Source organism: Cnephaeus nilssonii, assembly GCF_951640355.1.
Source record: "Cnephaeus nilssonii genome assembly, chromosome: 1".
Lineage (NCBI taxonomy): Eukaryota > Metazoa > Chordata > Mammalia > Chiroptera > Vespertilionidae > Cnephaeus > Cnephaeus nilssonii.
In genome coordinates, this window is record NC_137072.1 from 78451286 (window position 1) to 78470532 (window position 19247).

Consider the following 19247-nt stretch of genomic DNA (forward strand, 5'->3'; position numbering starts at 1 on the left):
CCCAGATTCAGGGAGGATAGAACACAGCTTTAAATGGAGTGGTCAGAATAAGACTGAGTGATGAAGTGACATTTAAACAAAGCTGAAAGGAAGTAAGTAGTAAGAATCCATATAGGTCTATCCTATGTTTTCACATAATTTGGGGCTAGATCTTTTATCAGGTAAAAATTGTCTTCAAAGTGCATTTGCACTGACAATATGGTTCAGTGGGAGGACATCTCCAAGAAAAATTCTAAAACTTCCTTTAGTTTATAACAGTCCCTCTTATATGGTCCTATGTGCATAGAGTATACTAGATCTATTTTTATTCTCGTTTTAACTATTTTAATAAGAACAACTTACCAGTTGCCTATAAATTATTTATTAATTAGTAAACAATTGACTTAATTGACCTGGCTTAAACTGCTGAGATCAAATAGTGATAGATAAGAATTTAATGAAAACAAGATGATTTGCAGTAAGATTTTGGACTCACTCTACTGTGAAATGATTACATTACATTACAGGTATACTATTTTAAATGAAGAGAAAATTCCTTTAAGCCTTGATACTAACTCAATCATTTATGCATTAATCTGCTAAATTTTTTCCTTCAAAGCATTTCCATTATATATATATATATATATTTGAGGAACTTCAAAAACATTACTTATTTTAAATTGTTTTTCTCTATGGAAGACATTATTCTCTGGCATTTATTCAGGAAAATCTGATTTACCAATTAAAATCAATTGGAAATTTTATCTATGAGTATTTAATTTTTTTATTTAAAAAGATTTAGGAAATAAATTATGTGCCATTTTAAACTAGATTAAAATATGTAACTGTGTAGGACAAATAGCAAAATAGGACAAAAAAGAAGGGAGTTAGTCCATACAAATGGCTTTAATTTGTAAAGAGCTCAGTATTTAATGCTAGGAATGTTGCTAGGAATGGCTCCAATGACTGGGGCTACAAATGTTGAACTGGTTTCTGAGCACAGGCTGAACTCCTGCCTCCTTCAGAGAGGGAGGCTTCCCTCCACTTTCCAAAGTGGAAATCTTTTCAAACTTAGTTATTGAAGGAACATCATTATCTGTGTAGTTCAGGATGACATATGTGATAATGCTCTCTGTAGAAGATAGTATGAGCCAGAAGAAAGGAAACAGCTTAACTAGTAATGTTAATATGAAGTCAGGAGAAAACCCTTGGTGACTTTGTCCTATTTCTATGCAGTTCAGCAACTTTTATGTTCCCGGCTGCCCAAAGTGAACAGATGCCCACATTTTTCTTTCAGGTGGCATAAACTTAATCAATTGTAATTGTTTTAAAAGAAACACAAAACACCAGAGCTCTAGAGATAGAAATATAAACCTAAGCAGTTTAAGGCTATTTTTTTTTTTTTTTTTTTTTGCTTGATACCTGAACAGCACAAAAATATCTTTGTTCATTCACTCTGGCTGATAAGCTTTAAATACTGAGCTCTTTATAAATTAAAGCCATTTGCTATGGACTAACTCCCTTCTTTTTTGTCCTATTTTGCTATTTGTACTGTACAGTTACATATTTTAATCTAGTTTAAAATGGCACGTGATTTACTTCCTAATCTTTTTAAAATAAATAAAAAATTAAATACTCATAAATAAAATGTCCAGTTGATTTTATTTTTTTCCAATTGATTTTAATTGTTAAATCAAACTTAAAAATTTCTTGAATAAATGCCAAAGAATAATGTCTTCCATAGTGAAAAACAATTTAAAATAACGTTTTTGAAGTTAGAAGTTCCACATCAATAAAAATTATGTAACAATACATTTCTAACTGGATATTTTTATGACTAAAAGGAATTTTTAAAGTACAACAATTGAAAGGCATATATATTTGCCAAAAGGAAAATTATTGTGATAGTTAAGTGGGACTGTGGGTGATTTTTTCATTTCTTATTTTCCCAAATTTTTCATAATACTATATTTTAGTAAAACTATAATAGAGAAAGCAGAGATTTTACAACACAAGAAAGATCAACTCTGAGGATTTAGCTGGATAATATTTGAAAAGTTATTTAACCTCTTAGATTCAATTTCTCATTTGTAAAATGGGAGTTAAGAACATCTACCTATAGGATTGTTAAAACCAATGATATAACATTGAAAATTGCCTCTGTTTAATTTAGCACATTCTATTGCATGGTAGCAGAGTTAACAATATGTTAAGAATTTATAAATAAAATTTAAATCGAATCATTTTCAATTCAAACTTTTTTTAGAGACCATCTCCAAGGCTAATAGTCAAGCGTCATAGATGATGCAAAAATTTTGCTCTTCATGATAATTCTATGAGCTATGTATTACCGGTATTTTACTCCTCTTTTTTAGATGATAAAAGTGGGCCTGTAAGGAATCAAACAACTTGCCTAGAGTAATGTAGTAATTAGTCTTCCACACATAACAAACTCATGCTCTTTAAACAACCTTTTGCTAAACTATGCAGTACACAATAACAGCATGTATGCATCTGCCTTCCTCCTTCCCCAAGTCTCAGGGGGGTGATGAGAGGTGGTCCCAGTTGTATCTGTGCACATGGGGTCTGTTTTATAGCTAACGATTTCTGACATTAGAAACTCTCCTATCTTGTAAGAGGATTGTCGGCAAAACTGTCCTCCTCCCCTCCAAAAAGAGATATTTTTATAATCCTGGAATATAAGAGAAGGAAGCAAAAAGACATTCTCTATCTTTATTATTCTGGTTCGGCAGCAAATTTACTGCCTGACACACACATACTAGTACAAAGGGAGTTAGTTGGCACACAAAGACACTATCTCTAGCCTCTAAGACCGCTGTCCAGACATCATTGGAAAAACAGTTCAGGACAAAACCTATTACAAGACCTGTAGAAACATCATGCAAGATTCACACACACACACACACACACACACACACACACACACACACACACACTTCCTCCTGCCACAACAGTTGGGTGTAGTGGGTATCACTGCCTAATTTGCTCCAACTTGGGTCTTGAGAGCACTTTAGGTCATTTAAGAATTTGCTATAATCTGCACTGAACCCCTGATTTAGCTGTTATTCTAAGCCTCTGCTGCAGATTTACTTCATTCATTGCTACATGACCCCATGGCCATTAGCTCAATTCACATACCCTCCAAACTCTCCTTAGGACTTGAAAAAAAATGAAATTGCAGCTCAATCTCTGTTCAACCACAGTTTTTCTTGTTGACTTTGGCAACAAGGTGGAGTAGGAGCAACTTGTCAGGTAATCTCATTGTATAATCTACATGCAAATATGAGCAAGGGCCCTTTATTTTCAGGTTATCCTTAACCTACACGTTTACCTTTCATACAGCTGAAGGCCATAAAGGGGAGGTTAGAACCTAAGTGACCCCATGTGTCTGTCCCCAACCTTTTCCCCATCATGCACTATGAGTTGGACTTCATGTTTCAACTTTCAATCACCTTTTATGTCAAAAGTGTATCACTTCATCTATCTATCTATCTATCTATCTATCTATCTATCTATCTATCTATCTATCTATCATCTATCTATCTATCATCTATCTATCTATCATTTATCTATCTACCTATCATCTATCATCTATCTAATCTATCTATCATCTATAACAAATGCTATTATTTGAGTTACCCCTTGACTCTTTTTGTTTATAGCAACTTAGAAAACCCTTGCCTTCTTATTCTTTACAAAGCCTATCTTTCAAACATATTGCCTTACAGGAAAATCTTTATATAGAATGTCAAAACCTGAATATTATTAGTATTTTTATTTTATACTTAGTTGATAATGACACAAAACTCTCATTATTTCAACTCCAGCTTCAAATCTTGCTTTGACTGGGGAAAATGTCACATTCTGGTGTTAAAATAAATAAAAGAAATCTCATTTAAAATAGAGATGGAGTTGGGAATCCAAGAAGGGAGAGTTTTCACGCATGTACTGCTTGTGCCACTCATTGCAACTTACATAGTCAGCACCTATCCACTCAACAGGGAGAAGGAAGAACCTCTTGTTACTGTTTGCCTAAGTAACAGCCAACTGCCCATCCTCTTTCCCCAGCAATAGCAATCAGCTACCACCAGCCACCAATAAAAGACCACCACAATCTTATCTTAAACCCTGTAACAGCTGACTTCTTTTTTTATTTTTATTATTTATTTATTTACTTACTTATTTCAGAGTGGAAGGGAGAGGGAGAGAGAGATAGAAGCATCAATGATGAGAGAGAAGCATTGATCGGCTGCCTCCTGCACACCCCCTACTGGGATTCAAGCCCGCAACCCAAGCATATGCCCTTAACTGGAATTGAACACAGAACCCTTCAGTCTGTAGGCTGGTGCTCTATCCACTGAGCAAAAGCAGCTAGGTCCTGACCTCTTTTTTATCTCCTTTCATTTGCCTATAGTTTACCATAGTTTTTATGTCCTGAATTGCAATTCCTCTGGTATTCTCAAATAGACTTGGTTGCCACTCAAATAACCTTGCTGCTTTATTTTTAAGGTTGACACCAGAAAAATGCAAATAAGAAATCATGTCACTCTGTCACTAAAGATTAACCCATTTACAACTAATAATTTATTACATCTTAGTTATCTAGGTTGAAATTCAGGACCACTATAGTTGGCCAATAGTCTAACCTAACACCGTCTGTCTCAACTATTGCATTCCAGAGAGTTATCTTGTTTTTCATCAGCACTAGGGTCTATATAAGTGCTGGCTCCACTGTTTTGAGTGGGAAAAACTGGATGCAGTTCTCGATAAAATGCTGACAGGAAGACTACCCTTTGACTATATTATGATCCCCTCCTATGGTTTCTTCTTAGTCCTCTTCCTATGGACATGAACAACAATAAATTCTAAAAGCTGCATCCCATGTTCTAACTGCTATCCATATTTAACCATTTAACTTTTTAAATATATTGGGTATGACCTGCTCATTAATTGTTAACATTATGTTTTTTGGTACTCTGAAAATGAATCAATTTGGTCATTGAAGCACTCAGTTATTTTCAGCTGCTGAGCACTCATTACTGTCCTCCCAGATGCTCAATTTTATATCCATTTTTATCTTCTGCATTCATTTCAATATAATGAATACAGGCAATAATAATTTTAGAAAATTAGCATCTCTTAGCAGCTTCAAACAAATCACTCCCCCTATAGTTTATGTTACCATTCTTCTTTATTTTAGAATATTCAGAAGAGATTCTTGAATATTCATACATTTTTGCCTTTAACCATGGTAAAAAAACACAAAATATTGGCAAAAATTCCACTCTGGAAATTAGGAGGCCTGACTTTTCTCTTGGCCTAATAATAACTAAATATAAAGCCCTGAGAAAAAAACAAGCTGTATGAAACTGGTTTTTCATCCCTAAAGTTAGGAGGTTGAATTGGATAGTCCTAAAGTCCTTTTCTGTTCTACAATCCCATGAATCTTTATACACATATATAAAAGCCCAGCGACTGAATGGCAGAACGACCAGAACAACCGGTCAACCAGTTGCTATGACATACACTGACCACCAGGGGGCAGTCACTCAATGCAGGAGCTGCCCCATCGTGGAAGCAGCTGCTAGCAGACCCAGGGTGAGGCCGAGTCCCTGTACCTATCAAATACCTAAGATAATCCAGACTCTGGCCTGACCCCACCAGTTGATGCAGGCCCTCTAAGGTATGTTCCAGAAAGAGCAGGGGGGTGGGGGGGCTGGCTTAGGTGGACTATCCCTCCCACCCCTGTAGTCTGTCCTGATGGCTGAGGATCCTGGAGCACAGCTGCCCTGAACATCCCCCATGGTGTCACCACCCTTGCATCACACATCAAGGACAATCACAGAGTGGCTCTGGGGTACAAAGCTCTCCGCCAAGTTCCTCCAGGACACAGAACACACCTTTACCCAAGACATTACCCCGAAATATCAGGTCAGACTAATTTACTCATTCAGCAACCGCTCAGAGGGCGGGTCTACAGTCACTTGGCTGACCAGGATGAGTGGGGTTCCCACAATGGGCGGATCCCCACAGGCCACACCCCCCACCAGTGTAGGAATCCATGCCTCTAGTTTATTATAATTACGTTTCTAAATAAAAGTATAATTTAAACAAAAAAGTAATTGCGATAAAAAGGTTTAAATAAGTCTAATTGCAATGAATTGGCTCATTAATTTATTCAATAAACATCTCTTGAAGTTGCAAATGTTAACGGCAGATAGTCCCTCCTGAGTATATAGTAGAATGAGTGACACACACTTCCTGTCATGAAGAAGTCTGAGTATATTTCCATAGTCCAAATAGAGGGCACTTATTTGCTACTAAATCAGAACTAAAATAATCACCAAATTAATTGGAAAAAAATTTTTGAAGACGTTTTTAGCCAACAAGAGCAAAGCAAACTGTATTTAAAAGCTTAATTAAAAAGGACTAAGAAAAATATTTTCACATTTTGTTTGATCACCTAATCCACTCATTCAACAATCGTTTCTTGTTTTCATACTGGGTGACTAAACGTTGGTAAACAAGACAAAACAAGAAATCCTTGCCTTTGCACTTGCTCTTTTGCCCCCTCGCTTCATTCATCACTGGAGGCTAAGCTCTCTGAAGAGAGAAAGAAGCGAGTGAGGGAAAGAGAAACGTCAAGGATGATTCCTGGAATTTTTTTTCTTGGCCTGATCACATTGGTGATAATAATGCCAACTCCTCTAATGCTGAAGACAGGAGGATGTTCAGAGTTGTAGGAAGAAATACACAACTTATCATTTTATGTTTTATGTTTGAGAAGCCAGTTGTGTTTAAAAGTGAACATGTAAAATTAGCAATGGCTTGTCTGTGTCTGAATGCCTGGAAACGCATTGGAACTGGAGATATAAATTTGGGATTATTCAACATATAAATTATATATAAAGTTGTGAAGCTTTAATAAAATTGCTTGAGGAGTTAAAATTGACAGAGAAAAGAGTTTTTCATTATCTTAGGAGTTGAGACAGCACTGAATGTGTTATAAATATAAAAAGATAATACATTTTAGAAAAAAAATTGATTTGTTTTTACACTTGAGTGTGACTTGAAAGCTAATTTTATTTGATGTATCTCTCTTACTGCTAAGCCTCATGGTTTAGAATGAGAACTATTTCAAAGAATTGGAAAATAAAATTGGGGTAGAAAAAGAAAAGAAAATTACCTCAAAACAGGTAATGGGGGGTGTTGAAAGAAGGAATTTACAAGATCAGTGTTATCTTTTATTTATGTACTCATTTTCATTTAAGTGAATATCTAAAGCACTTAGTTTCTTTTAGATCATAGTTTTCTTTTTGCCAATAACTCATGAAATATTTCTATGTGAAAATGAAGGGTGTTTAAGATTTTCTTCTCTTTTTTCAATTGATAGAAATGAAATGAGTTACTGGGAAATTGTGTTTCACAGTAGAAGTTAGAAATATTATCTAACTTGTTGACATAGGTAGAATATATGTGTCTTTATCTGCACTATTGAACTGTAGAGGAGCAAGAATAATAATAAAAGTTAAATTGCAGGTAATGTTTAGACATGCATCCATCTTTATTGAAAATAGCCACATTTTCCTACTGATAATTGGCCCCTATGACTATGGGGACTTTATGTGAGTACTTCTTTAGAATGATAGACTTGCAGATTTTTTTACAATTTATACTACATTTATATACCTAAGGTATTATTAAAAGATTCATGCAAAAGTCCAAGTTATCTATTATATTGGAGCATTGTGCTTTTTCTTAACAAATAGTTTTACATTTTAACACTTTTATTATACCTTCAAAGAAGACTCAGAAGCATATATATAGAGAGATTCTCAAACTCTTTAATAGACAGAAAAAGTAAATTAAGATCAAAAATCACTTTATAAATATTAGACTGGTAAAAGTTGAAAGGTTGGATATTGCCTGCTGTTGTCCACAACATGTGTTAATGTTGGAAATGTAAATAATACAGTCATATTTGAGGAGCAATGTTTTAGTAATTCTTTTCCTAAATATTCCAAATAAACTATTTCAAAAATCCTGAAAGACACATATACATATATGTTCCTTTGAACTTTACTCAGATCAGTGAGTTGGAAGTAATGTGGGTGTTCATCATGGGAGAGGAAATATGTAAAAAATGTGGTAGCTGCAAATGGTAGATACACACACTGGAGCAATCAGAAGTAACAAACTAGATGTAAACATGGCAATAATTATAGCTCTTACAACAGTGTATATAGTAGAAAAAGAAAGGGGAAAGTAAGAAACAATGAGATATTTAACACAATACAATCTACTTAGAAGTACATGTACATAGGAATTTTATAAAACATGAAAAGTGTATATTAAACAGAATTGTATGGTTGCTTATTGTTGGGGAGGGGAATGGGGTGTAGAAGGAAGAGGATCATTGAACAGAAAAAGAAAAGATAATAACCTCACATAAACAGTGGTTCAAAATATCTACACTAATAAAAGAGAAAGATGCAAATTGACCGTACCTCCGCAATGCCCACCAGCCAATCAGGAGTGTGTATGCAAATTAACCCAACAAAGATGGCGGGTCAATTTGCATACACAGGCACAGAGAGAAGACTGAAGACTGAAGACTTAAGGCTCCACTGCGGCCAGAGCCAAGCCTGAAGGCTGAATGCTTGGCTCTGCTGAAGGCTGAAGGCTTGGCTCCACTGAAGGGTGAAGGCTTGGCTCCGCTGCGGCCCAGGTCCCAGGTGCCAGAGGAAAACAGGTGCCAGCAGCCAGGGGAAGGAAGGCCTAGTGCACGATTCTTCGTGCAATGGGCCTCTAGTCTACATATATAAAAGGCTAACATGCAAACTCCCTCGGGAGTTTGGGAGACTGGGAGTTCAATCACTCGCTATGACATGCACTGACCACCAGGCGGTGGCGTGGAATGAAGGAAGGCCCCAGCTGGCAGCTGGCATCCAGGAAAGGAAAGCCTCCACCAACAGCCAGAAGGCCCCGATCAGCCCTGATCACCAGCCAGGCCTAGGGACCCTACCTGTGCACGCATTTCATGCACCAGGCCTCTGGTTAAATATAATATTGAGAGTCAGAAACCCATAGATGTTGGTTAAACCACAGGACTTAATGAAGTCCTTCAGGGAAGTATGTACAGATGAGGTGAAAGAGCTATCTATATAATTCTGTACATTACAAATATGTAGATGGTGGATAGAGAATATGCAGAAAAGGAGATGAATATGAAACTATACATTAAATAATACTGAATGCTTACATAGTCCATCCTTACTGTGCTATAATTGTTCTAACTCCTTACCACAATTAGCTTATTTAACACCAGCAACAATATAAGTTAGGTAACATTATCTTAATCATCATCTCCAGTTTACAGATTTTGGGAAACTAAGGAAACATTTTTTTTCTTTCTAAAGTCACCAGGAGTGGCAAAATTTGGCTTCAAAGTCAAGGAACTTTCCTGAAGAGCTTAAAGACATAACTACCACACTATGACACTATGCTGTCTGCATACTTACAGAGCAAAAATAGAGGTTTGGAATCATGAACAAGAAAGTTTTCAAATCAAGGCAGTGACCAGTTGGGTTAGATGTAATAAAGAGATAAGAGCTACCTGCAGCAGGAAGGCAGTTAAGTCACTAACTTGGTAATTTTATAGAGCTCATGGCCCTGAAACTTTTTCCCATCCTCCTGATCATTTCAACTTTATGAAATGTTGACTTGGAGGCAATCAAAGTTTGTGCATCAAATTCAGGTTTGGGTAAGGAATGAAACAGAAAATTACAGTGAAAAGCAAAGAGAGAATACAAGAGTTAAGAAAAAAGAAAATGGTGCTGATTAGAACAAATGGGGTTCTTGAACAGCAGACTAAACCATGCTACTGAGCAATGGCAGAAAAGCTTAGAGCTCTCAAAGAATCCCAAGGGGAAAGCACTGTTAAAGAAGCACCATTGTGCCAAGGTTTAGAATGAAATAAAAGATGAGCCCAGAGCTATTCAGTATCCTTTGAGGAAGCATAGCATCATGGACAAGGTTAGATACTACTGCTGTTGATTTTCAGTCATGAAAGATAAACTATGTTTAGTAAACTTTATATTCCTGTATAATAAAAGCCCAGCAACCAGAACAACCAAAGACCAGAACCACTACGCCCCCTCGCTGTGCTGGCCCCGCCCCCCAGCAAGCAGTTAGGGGTGATCAGGCAGGTGAGTGTTTGGGGGCAATCAGGTAGGCAAGCAAGTGGTTGGGGGCAATCAGGTAGGCAGGCGAATGGTTGGGGGCAATCAGGTAAGCAGGCGAGTGGTTGGGGGCAATCAGGTAGGCAGGCGAGTGGTTGGGGGTGATGAGGCAGGCAGGCAGAGCCCCGCTCGCCTCAAAGAGGGAGACCCAGGCCACAACCTGCGGGAGGGATGCTGGGCGGCTGTGATGGGAGGCGCTGGCCCCGGTGGACGCTGCAGGGTGGGGCTGGCGCCATCATGGCTCCTGAGTGGGCATGGTGCCTTCAGCCTGGCCCAGGCCCCAGGGTGGCAGCCTCTCCCTGCGGCTTCTGCAGGGCTGGACTGCCACTCCTCCTGCTATGATGCCTGGGTAGATCCCAGATCCTTCCATAACTGTGGGCTCTCTGCCAGGGCTCAGCCCCCTGACTGGAATCCCCAGCTCAGCCCTGACTGCAGAGGAGCTGAAATACGCTGACATCCACAACATTGGGGCCATGATCGCCTCTTTGCACTTTCCTGGAAGTGAAACTGGGCAAGAGGCCTCAACCTGTGAAAAGTGAGCTACACAAAGAAGAGGAGTGGAGGAAAAGGCGCAGGGAAAAGAACAAAGTGGTGGCAGCCCCATGCTGGGATAAGAAGAAGGAGCGGACAGAGTTTCTTCTGCGGGAATCTGAGTGGCTGGAGCTCATGAATGCAGAGCTAAAAACCTAAATGGAGGAGCTGAAGCAGGAACAGCAGCAGCTCATCCTGATGCTCAGCAGGCATTGCCCCACCTGCATCATCAGGACCAATAGCATTAAGACCCCAGACTCAGAAGGCAACCCACTGGTGGAGCATCTGGAGAAGAAGTGACCATGGGCTGGGATGAGGAGGAGGAGGAGGAGGAGGAGGAGGAGTATACGAGAGGGAGGAGGAGGAGGGTACCAGAGGGCTCTTACTTGCTGCATGAAAAACTCTTCAATGAGGCTCAACATAGTCAGCCAGGCTTTTTTTGTGAAACTCAGATCTGCCACACCAGGGGAAGAAACCCATGCTGATGAAACACAGGATCAAATGCTGAGACCAAAGTAGTCCTGAGTGGGGGTTGTTCTGCCTGGGTCCAGGCTTGCAGGAGGCAGGACCGAGCCTCTGGGCTGGAGAGATGCCCAACCAGGTAGCTGTGGGCATTTCTCCGGCCTCTCCACCAGGGCACCCACCCAAAGGACCTCTGGGCAGCCAGGAAAAGCCATGAGTTGCAACCAAAATTAGGCTGAGTATGGAACTCAGAGTGAAACTGCAATCTGCCTGCCCCCAGCCCTGACCCTGACCCTGACCCTGATCCTGATGCAAGGCTGGGGAAGCGCACAGTACCAGGCCCTGCTGTACCCACCCACCGTGGTCCAGCTCAGTCCTGCCGTAGTGACAGCCAGGGCGCACCCTCACTGGCCCTGCTGCAGTTGCTGTGGGCACGAGGCACGGGTGCCCTTCCAAAGCACATACTCACTGAATGTTTACAGACTGGCTGTCCTGGCAGGGGTTTCAATTACACATGTTTTTTATACTTTCTTTTTTAAAAATATTTTTTACAAAAAAAATTGTATACAAGCAATATATAAATGGATTTCTATAATCACTTGATGTGATACAACATAAATACGCTATGATTTGTTTGTTACGAACAGATATTCAGCAGTTATGGCCGTTGTGTGTAACTTCTAAGTACTGTAGTCTCTGGGTGTTGGGGGTGGCAGGGGTGGAGGGTGGTGCATCTCCATCTTGGTTAACTCTTCATAGTACTCAGTTCTGTATCACTCAGTAAACATTACTCTAACTTAAAAAAAGAAAGAAAGAGGGGGGCCCAGGACACCTGCCAGTGATGCTGTGGCAGGTGTGTGGCCGGCCAGCGATTGCCCCACAGAGGAAGGCCCAGGCCAACCAACCCAATGTATCCCATGCCTGTTGCCTGCATAGGGAGGTGACCAGTGGCAGGGAAGGGGGGGCAGCACTGCACAGATGGCTGCAAGCTGCCTGCAGCCGGGAGAAGGAAAGCCCCGATAGGCCCTGATCTCAGGCCAGGCCTAAGGACCTTCACCGAGGGGTCCCGGATTGTGAGAGGGTACAGGCTGGGGTGAGGGATCACCGCCCCCAAGTGCATGAATTTTCGTGCACGGGGCCTCTGGTACATATTATAAAGTGTTCTATCTAAAACAAAGGAGATTGAGATTCAAAATCAACTGGGACCATCAAATATATATAACACAGCACTCCTCACTGAAGTCATGTTAGATAATGAAGGTATCATAATGAGTAATTATAGATTGTAATGATATGGTATGAAGAGAACATGAGTTCTGTATGCATAGTATAGATTTATTCAATGTTCATAAATCTTCATTCAAAGTAGTCTTGATGGAAGCCAGAAAACAATGAAAAGATGTTAAAGAACTTATTAAATAGGATAGAGGGTACCCATAAATTTGGAAACCATGGAATCTAAAAAACAGAAACAAAGAGGAAATATTAATAATTTATACTTAAGCCTGAATCAGAAATTATTTTCTAACTTGTTTATCAAGTGGTTTTATTATGTTTGAGTTGTATTGATAAAAGGACAATAACTGGGCTGACCCAACAGGTGTAACTTAAGTTTTTCTAAAGCTAGAAAAGGATAAATGAAGAATTCAAACAATACTTGGTCTTTATAGCCATACTTGTGCCATTCATTAATTTATTTTTAAATGGAATAGTAATATAATAAAATAAATCATATTATAACTGACAAACTTGAAAACATTTTTATGTTAATCCCAATGACATAGAATACTTTAAAAATCCCATTGGTGCATGTGTTTTACTAATAAGAAGAGAAATCTAGGAAATCTCAAGAGAGCAGAAAAAGTATCTTAATTGCAATTATTTCTCATCTATGATTTAATGAAAAATTACTGCCTGTATGATGATACCATCAATCATAAGTTCAAAAACTGTAACTTGGTTGTTAGAAATTGTGAAAAATTCCTCTATTTAACTGTTCAGGAACAATGAGAAATTGTGTGTTATAAAGACATAGCTAATGAATTTGGAAAAAGACCTAAGCTAAAATCCAGGTCAAGATTGATCTTGACAAAGTCATTTACATTTCATCTCAAATCCATTTCCTGTAAAAAGAAAATGAATCAAACATGTTTTGCCTTCTACAGAGTAGTGAGAGTCAAATTAAGGTAAAATATGTAAATTGTAGAATGTTCTATAGATAGATGCAAGTTATCCTGATTATATAACACTAGAGGCCCAGTGCACAAATTTGTGCACAGGTGGGGTCCGGCTGGCCCAGCCCCAATCAGGGTGGATCGGGGCTGGGCCTGTCGGGAGGAGGAGACGGCAGGAGTTTGGCCTGCCATCCCTGCCCCCTATTGGGGTGGGAGGTGATCAGAGGTGGGGCCGGCCAGGGGGAGGGGCTGCGGGCCGATTGGGGTGGTGGGGGCCAATCAGGGATGGGGCTGGCTGAAGGGAGGGGCTGCAGGAGGTTGGCCGGCTGGCCCCACCCCGTATTGGGATAGGTAAGGTGATCAGGGGTGGGGCAGGCTGGGGAGAGGGGCCATGGGAGTTTGGCCGGCCAGTCCCACCCCTGACCCTCGATTGGGCCAGTTGGGTGTCATAGCGACCGGTCGTACTGGTCATTACAGCGTTCCGGTTGCTGGCTTTTCATATATATAGATAATTGACATCCATCTAGTTCTGGAATAATCTATTGCAATATATGCCTGAATAATTAATGGTTTCTATTGTCCAATGAACTTTTATTTCTCTCCTAGTGTAGCGTGACTAAAAAAGAATCAAACATTTTAAAGCATATTATCCAATAACTAGTTTACAGATTAATGTGTTTTTAATCATTTGTGAAAGAACTATCACATTTATTTATATAACTAGAGGCTTGTTGCAAGAAGATTCGTGCAATAGGCCTTCCTTCCCCTGGCTGCCGACACCGGTTTTCCTCCAGCACCCAGGACCCAGGCCTTCACTCTGGCCACTGCCTTCCATCTTTGCTCCGGCCGGAGCCTTCAGTCTTGGCTCCAGCCAGAGCCCAGCTCCTGTAGCTCCCTCTGCCCCCCCAACCTCCCCCTCATAGCAAGCGTCCCACCCTTCCCAGCCACTCTGTGCCTGCATGCATGCAGCCCAGAGGCCCGGAGCACCTGGGGGGCAGGGCCCCCTCCATCTTTGTTGGGTTAATTTGTATACTCACTCCTGATTGGCTGGTGGGCGTCACGAAGTGATGGTCAATTTGCATATTTCTCTTTTATTAGTGTAGATTTTACAGATGTTCATTGTGTACTCCTCATATCACATTGCATACATCAACCCTGCAGTCTAATTCATACCAGGCTGAGAGGAGCCTAGCATTGTTATTGAGTGAAGCGATATACTATAACATTAATCATCCCACCCGGGATATCTTTGATAATGAAAGATAGTATTAAAATATTTTAAATTATATTTTCAAAATATTTACTGTAGTTATCAGTGATTGGCATACTTATAAAATATTTCTACCCAACATTATTTTTAAAATATTAAATTATTTTTAATATAATATCATATATCCATATATTTTAAGAAAGCAAAGTTTATAATAATTCTTCATATTTGTTTTCTGATCATGAAAAAATATAAGCAGAATAATTATTCTTGGCATGTAGTCATTTACTGTAATCATTTTCTTAGTCATTAATGTCTCTAATACTAGTCATAGTTTTTTTCTGAAAATGCTTTTTCTCAAATATGGTCTAATTATTATTATTGGTCTCCCTATATTTTATGAGTGTATTACATAGTATAATTATTTCTTTATACATTTGGCAGCAATATTCTTCAAACTGCCACTTAATGGCTAATTGACTCTTTTCTGTAGATCATGACATTTTAATCAATAAAATATTCTCTGTATAGATATTGACATACTTAATAACTTCAGGAAATATTCTACTGAATAGAAGCTATCTCCAATCTCATAGTTTCCATGTTAAATATGTACATATCTCAGATTTAACATGTTCTTGGGTACTATATATTTTTAAATACATTTTTATTGATTTCAGAGAGGAATGGAGGAGAAAGGGATAGAAACATCAATGATGAGAGAGAATTACCAATCGGTTGCCTCCTGCATGCTCATGGGTACTGTATTTTTACCTCCAAACATAATTCCTTGCTTTGACAAATATTTTATGAAAGTTATATGCATACTCTAATGTTTTTACTTCTTACTCAGATTGGACTCTAGAAAATTTATATATTTCCAAAAACAATAAATTTTAAGAAATATTTTCCTTATATGTAGAATTTACCTCAAAATGAGTTTTGATTGCTTTTGTGTATTGTCTATTGGATGTGTGATACAAATAGAATCTTATTTTTAAATATTGTGATTACTTAAAATTAGCTTGTGAGGATAAAAATATATTACCTATTTGTATTTTTATGTGTTACTAGTGGCCCAGTGCATGAAATTCATGCACTGGGGGAGGGGGTGTCCCTGAGCCTGGCCTGCACCCTCTCCAATCTGGGACTCCTCGGAGGATGTCCAACTGCTGGTTTAGGCCCTGTGAGATCAGGCCTGAACCGGTAGTTGGGCATCCCTCTCACATTCCTGGACTGCTGGCTCCTAACTGCTCACCTGCCTGCCTGCCTGATCACACCTAACCACTTTGCCTGCTGGTCTGATTGCCCCCAACTGCTCCCCACTGCCAGCCTGCTTGCCCTCAACTGCCCCAACTGCCAGCCTGATCGCCCCCAACTGCTGCCCCCGCCCCCCTGCTCTTCTCCAACTGCCCACCCCACTGGCCTGCTTGCCCCCACCTGCCCCCCTCTGCTGGCCTGCTTGCCCACAACTGGACCCCCCTGCTGGCCTGATCACCCCCAACTGCCCTCCACTCCTGGCCTGATCGCCCCTAACCACCTCTGCCTTGGCCCCACCACCATGGCTTTGTCTGGAAGGTCTCCCGGTCTAATTAGCATATTACCCTTTTATTAGTATAGATACTATTATGAGCACTAGTGATGGTAATAAAAAAATAATAATATATTATCACAAGCAGTAATAATAGATTATTTGATAATTATGTGAGACAACTCATTAAGTGATTAGCACACCTCCAGTTCCATAGTGAGAGGTGAGTACTATTTTCTTTTTCTAATTTTCCATCAGTATTTTATTCTTTTTATTACTTTAATATATATATGTTAAACTCATTAATCTTTGTTACATATGTTGCATTTTTTCCAGTTTATCATTTCTTTTTAACTTCAGATATTGTGAGACTTGATTATCTAGGGCAGTGGTTCTCAACCTTTCTAATGCCATGACCCTTTAATACAGTTCCTCATGTTGTGGTGACCCCAACCATAAAATTATTTTTGTTGCTACTTCGTAACTGTAATTTTGCTACTCTTAATGAATCGTAATGTAAATATCTGTGTTTTCCGATGGTCTTAGGCGACCAACCCTGCTAGTGGTTCTCAACCTGTGGGTTGTGACCCACAGGTTGAGAACCGCTGCTGTAGAGCCTAAGACCATCAGAAAACACAGATATTTACATTACGATTCATTAAGAGTAGCAAAATTACAGTTACGAAGTAGCAACGAAAATAATTTTATGGTTGGGGGTCACCACAACATGAGGAACTGTATTAAAGGGCCATGGCATTAGAAAAGTTGAGAACCACTGATCTAGGGGGTGATATGACTGAATGCATACTTTATTTAGTTCACAGGTAAATTTGCATTTCTTCAGGCATAATCCTGAATGGAGAATTTAAACCTTAGACATTGAAAATAAGAAAAAATTAAATGAATTCAATCTTTGCCCTAGAAATTTCATAGCTAATCCTATGTTATAGTTAGGTAATAAAGAATCAAACAAACAAATCTATTTTAAAACCTTATTTTAAACTTTAACTAAAGTAACACCTTAAAAATTAACTGCTCTAAGATTTGGCATGGTCTTAATAAGTGACCTGCCTTGAGCTCAGGATGACATGGGGAAAAGCAGGATTATTCACTGAAACTAATCTCATGTTTCTTTTATATAAAGGCAAATCCAAAATCAATGTTGCTTTAACAGAATTGATTTGGGATCAGGACTACATATAAATACTGAATCAACATTCAAGATAACAAACTATATTGGAGACATTCTTAATGCAGATTGACAGTCACTAGATGAATGTGACATGATTGATCCTAGTTCTTGTTCTAATAAGTATTTATTCATTCATGTCCAAATGGTGTCCAAGAAAAAACAACAAACTGTTCTCATTTCCTCTCTTTATAAATTATCTCCACTGTCCTAAATTTCAAATTTCTAAAAATTTCCAATTTAAATGTATTAAGTATAATTCCTAGAAACCTAAAAGTTCTGAAAATTTTGCTAACTTAATTATCTGAATAACTCCCTGGGAGATAAGCAAATTAAAAATGAATAATAATAAATAATAGATAATAAGTATTACTTATCATTAATACATAATTACTCATTTATTATTAATAATTAAATTTTATTGTTATCAATAATTTATTATTTATTAATACATAATAAAATGTTTTTAAAATATTAGGAAATGTTATTTTGAAGATATTCTCTGGAATATTTTGTAGATGTACATGAAAATTGTTGGTTTCAAATTTGAAAGAGTAATATACTTTATGTTTGTTTTAAAGTTTCTTCTTTCTGGGTCTTAAAGCTACCCTTTCATTTGTTGTTTCTCTGTAACGACAACTTCCTAAGTTCAAAGATGTATTACTTTAATTACCTTGAAAAAATGCTCTTATTTTCAACATACCACTCATAGTGCTATAGGATCTTTATTTCAATGGGACAATGATCTTTGACCTTGACAGTAAGAGTAATAGAGTGTGGTGAATACCTTGAGTGCTATCATATGGGTTACAAAGAAAGCTGTCTGTCCTTTACCAGCACTGCTAATGCTGAACTGTTCTTTTCTGCATAACCTTTCCTCCTATAATTCACACAGACTCTTGGCAAATTCATTGGCCTTCGCCAGTCTGAAGTTGGTCTTATATGGTTTTATCTTCTATGATAGAGGGGAATTTTTTTAAAAGTTAGTCTTGCCTGGCCCAACACTTGTTTTGTACCATGATTCTTTACATAGTCTTATACACTCAATTCCAAATAAAGAATAAGTTGTCTGATCAAGATTCAGAAAAATCTCTCCCTCTCTCCTTTCTTATACATCTTGCTTTTTCTGTCTTGTTCTCTTTGTATCTTTTCATATAAAAAAGTATTCATTCTATTCTGTTACTTCTTTCAAAAGATTTGCACACATTCCCCCCCCCCCCCCCCCCCCAGAATCTGGCTTCTTTTAATGCAAATCTGGAAGCACATTTTTCTCTTCTCCAAGTGATAAGACTCTAAAGATGGAAGGTAAGGATTCTAAATTGAGTGTATCTTCTCTATAGATGCAAAATCTCCTTTGGTCGGATTGACCAAGACTCAATCATTTAATTATGCATAGAAATTAAAATAATGCATGCTTATGATCTATATTTAATCCACAATTTCTAATTCAGTATTTATTGTCAATACCAATAATTTGATATCTTCCTTTTGACTCCATTGCTTGATTTCTTAATTGATCCTGAGACATTAGAGGGGTGTGGGAAAATCATTATTAGTAAACCCCAAAACAAAAATAACCCCCAATCCAATAGATCTCTAGCCCTGACAGCCATGTTAGCATATCTTTTTAAACCTAGCACAGTTAAATGACCAGAGTTAAACATTTTGACTCATAAATAGAAGAAATTCTATTTCTTCAGTATTTAAAATTTGTACTGAGATATTCCCTATCTCCATGAATCTGAAAACTATAAAGTGACCAATATTTGCTCTGCCCTATAGAAGGAAGAGTAGAAAGATATAAAATGTGTGAAGAAAAATGAAAATAAATGAGATCAGACCAGAGATAATACATTGATGTTTCCATAGCTTGGTTTCAAGATTTAGTTTGAGTTGAACATATAACTTG

At 38.3% G+C, this 19247-nt stretch overlaps 1 pseudogene across 1 annotated transcript; it reads left to right on the forward strand.

Annotated features, from left to right (window-relative positions):
• Window positions 1-10579: 10579 nt before the first annotated feature.
• Window positions 10580-11072, forward strand: LOC307099874 (jun dimerization protein 2-like; annotated as a pseudogene). Its single transcript has one exon. The product of its transcript is annotated as a jun dimerization protein 2-like (transcript).
• Window positions 11073-19247: the final 8175 nt, after the last annotated feature.